The sequence below is a fragment of the Chelonoidis abingdonii genome, chromosome 17 (assembly GCF_003597395.2).
Source record: "Chelonoidis abingdonii isolate Lonesome George chromosome 17, CheloAbing_2.0, whole genome shotgun sequence".
Taxonomy (NCBI): domain Eukaryota; kingdom Metazoa; phylum Chordata; order Testudines; family Testudinidae; genus Chelonoidis; species Chelonoidis abingdonii.
The window spans coordinates 30,894,193-30,898,234 of NC_133785.1; the positions used below are offsets into that span (position 1 = coordinate 30,894,193).

The 4,042-nt window shown below is 42.3% G+C and overlaps 1 non-coding gene across 1 annotated transcript; it reads right to left on the bottom strand.

The window, feature by feature from the left end:
* Positions 1-598: 598 nt before the first annotated feature.
* LOC116834114 (U2 spliceosomal RNA) lies at positions 599-785 on the bottom strand. The gene has a single exon (XR_004375875.1). It is a non-coding gene; the product is annotated as a U2 spliceosomal RNA (small nuclear RNA).
* Positions 786-4,042: the final 3,257 nt, after the last annotated feature.

The following is a 4,042-nucleotide window of genomic DNA, read 5'->3' on the forward strand; positions in this document are numbered from 1 at the left end:
CACATAAACCATGAGTGTCAGAGGTAAAACTACCTTTTAAAAATTGGTTAACGGTACTTAGTAGACCCTTTGCTGACTGGCAGCCACTTCTTACCCTGGCACAAAGGGTTAAGGAGACATTTATGCCCTTTTTTTAAATATAAGAACAGATTTAAAATTTTTATTAAAGCTAATGTTAAAAAATTATATAGTACATAGGTTGAGAAAAGTGTGTCTGTACATCCAGGATAATGTTTAGATTATCCACAAATACAAAGTTTGTTTTTAAAGTCATAGGATACATATAGTGCATAATCAGCAATAACCCAAATTTAGGTGAATGAATTTAAGAATACAGTTTAGATGTTTAGCATCCCTGCATTCAGGCACATTACTCATGAAAAAAGTTATGCAGAGAGTTGGTGGCGGAAAGCAAAATATATCAATGAGTGAAGATTGTCCCTCAGTAATCGAGAATTTAGAATAGGTTGTCTATTTAGAGAAAACAGTCTACCAGGAAAGTATTTGAGTTACTTTTCCATTTTAAAGAAAACATACAAAATCAGCATCTTCCCAGTGAAACTCTTTCTCCTTTTCTAACCAGAATATTCTCTCCAAAAGGAGATGCACCATTCCTAGAGGCACTGCAATACCAGGTCAGTGCATGGTGTGGACAGAGCATGCTCCTATTCCAGCTCCCTGTCTCAAAAATCAATTTAATATACAGTCCTCAAATAAAGGACATATCAGATATTAAACTGATAAGAACAGATTTAACATTTTTATTAAGCCAATATTAAAATTATATAACATTAAAAGAATATTGAGAAAAGAGTCTCTGTACATCTGGGTAGAGTGCTTAGATTATCCACAAATACAGTTTGTTTTTAAAGTCGTAAGATACATATAGTGCATAATCAGCATATTCAACTCTATGCCAGTTGAGAGGATCTAGGTGTAGAGCCAGCAAAGCACAGAATGATGGTAACATTTGATACACAGCAAGTGCTTACACTTCCTTTACCACAAAGCCAAGAAACAGATCTGTGAATTACTGGGTGCAGCCAGAAGGTGGAGGAGTCCCTTACCATGTTCCACCATGATAAAATCCCTTACTCATACTTCCAAGACATTGGCTACTCCCAGTTGTAAATGGATGATCCAAGAGCAAGGACTCTCCTAATTAAATAATTGCCATAACATGCTCATTCAGAAAATCAAAGTTCCAATCTAGGAAGTGCAATGTCCCAAGCATAGCTCAAGTAAAAGTCTGTCTTCCCACAGTTATAACCCCCAAAAGCATGACAGCAGAAGGGAAAATTCAGCAGGAGTGCATTCAGGGCTGGCACTTGCATTTAGGCGGCTTAGGCAATCACCTAGGGCGCCAGCATTATGAGGGGGCAGCAAGGAGTGGGTGGCAGGCGGCTCCGGTGGATCTGCCGCAGTCGTGTCTGCGGACAGTCCGCTGGTCCCGGCTGGCTCTGGTGGACCTCCCGCAGGCACGGCTGCGGCAGGTCCACCGGAGCCGCAGACCATCGGACCTTCTGCAGAAATGGCTGCGGCAGCTCCACCGGAGCCGCGGGAGCAGCGTGCGGAGTGGCAAAATGGCCATGTACCTAGGGCGCAGGAAACCCTGGCGCCGGTCGTGAGTGCATTCATGGCCTTGGCTAAGGATGTCATAGTTGATGGCATCATCTATTATTCCCAAGTCAGACCTCGCTGGCATATAAAACAATGAAGGACTTTATTCTCCATTGTCTTGCATTGTGCACAGCCACCTTATACCTACTTTGCACTTGTTAAGATGCTACCCCATCGGAACAGGACTGTTCTATAACCATTTTGCATCCATGTGGCGCAGGTGTCAATGGCTATAGAACATGGGAGAATCAAACCTGAAGGCTCTGAGGGTCTTAATTTGCTCTGCCTTTGTAGGAGGGATCTTTGTAAATCTTTCAGGATTGAATAATTTGGTGAGAGCTTCAGTCCAAGAGCCTTAAGAGCACAAGCATTCGAATCCAATAGATGGATTCATCTTTGTTTTTCTCTTTGTGGGCCTGATTCTGCCAAAGTAAAGGCTAACTCTAGGCCAGTCAGCCTTTGAAACCAGGAGCCAAATCCTGCTGATGTCAGAGTAGCTCCACTGAACTCAGTAAAGCTATTGGTAATACACATAAGGTCAAGGAAACAAGCCCAAGGCTGAAGATGAGAGCAAGCTTCAGAAATCTGGGGCCTGAGTCTCTATTCCCTTATGCTACTTTTACACAGGTGTAACTCCATTGACTTCAATAGCATGCTGTCACCTCAGTGGCGTTACCCCTAGTTCACGCCCATGAAAAGAGAAACTGGTCAATGGCACCCCAAAAGTATCCTGTAGTCTATGCACATATCCAGGCAGTCTTAGGCTATTATTTCTTACTGAGCAGTGATACTGTGCGCAGAGCTGTGACAACATACAAGAGGACACAGGGCCTTCATCTCATCGCACACTCACATAAATACGGAGTAACTCACCTGAAGCCAGTACTCCCGCTATGTATCAGTGTGAGCAAGTGGACAATTCCATGCAAAGACTACTAGAGATCTGGCCATCAGATAGAAATCTTAGTAGATTTTATCACACAGAAGCAGAGCAACCTCTGTAGTTAACTCCTGCCAATTAACTTTTAATGGGATTAGAGATTTAGCCGGGTAATGAGACCATCCATAATGATATTAGATAAGGTTGTGGCAACGTACAGGGGCTCTAAACTCTCATGTTTCAGAGCCAATCACTAACTAATTATGTGGGGGCTGGGAAGATGCTTCTAATGCCATAATTATCCATAACAGAGTTTCTTGCTCCTTTCTGTGAAGCAGCTTGTTCTGCTCATTGTCAGCCACAGAAAACTGGACTAGATGACTCACCAGTCTGGTACAGTATTTCCCATGCCGTGGAATATTCACTTTGTGTTAATATTACCATAACCCTGATTTTAGCTACTTGAGCCTTGTTAATTTTCACATATTAAATGAAGGTTGGTTTGGCAGGAATAAGCGCTTAGCGTGACTGTTGTAGATAAAGATATGGCTTATTCCACTCAAATTCTTTCCTAAACTCTGCCTTAGTCAACATCCTTTACCTGTCCCAGTGAATATTTTATGCATTAAGGGAACTTTTCAGCTGTAGTTAATTTCTCTCTGCAGTGGAACACCCCCTCACCCAAAAACCATGACACACTTCAATTTTGCTTCATTTGACACCAGGAATAACAGGTGAAGTAGGTCCAAAAGAAGTATTTCAGAATGTTCACAGTCATGCATTCCCTCCCTATTATCGTTTAGCTGGGTTTTTTTACCCAAAGGCCATATCAAAGTTTAATTAGCAGGGGCAATGGGATAGGGAGCAGCTAGCCCTGCCATTAAGGTGTTGCTTCAGACTTTTATGCTACACTATTTGTCTTGACATAACATTAGGTAAAAATTCTAGCCTAGGACTATCTGCTTCTCAGGCCTGTGTCTGCAAGGAAGGCCCCCACCTTCCCCTGTGATAAATAATTAGTTCTTCTGACGGTATGTCTTCATGTGTTACTGTGTCTTTATTTGTGATTGGATATGGTCATTAACAGGGGAAGGAAGAAAAACCCCAAACCTGCTTTGTCAATGGTAACTAATCTTGACTTTTGGGGGGAAAAAAAAACATGTAGTCTATTTATTTTGCACTCTAGTGGTTGGCTTTTGTAGCTTAACTGAAAGCTTGAAAACAACCAGATCCTATGGTCTTATGGTTTGGCTTTCAATGTAATATCAGTGATGGGCTTAGAAGGGCTTTCTTGGGCAAGTTAAGAGGTGACTGCCAAGACGGTGGAATCACAGCATATACAAGACCTGGATTTGATTGCCTTTATCTAAGCAGGAGGGGATGGTCTGTGGTGGACAGCCCACTAGACTGGGCTTCTGGAGACCTGGGTTCTATTCCCAGTTCTGTCACTGACCTACTAGGTGAGTGTATGCAAATCATTTAATCTCTTTACCTCAGTTTACCCATCTGTAAAATGGGGGTGATGTTACTACCCTCTGTGGC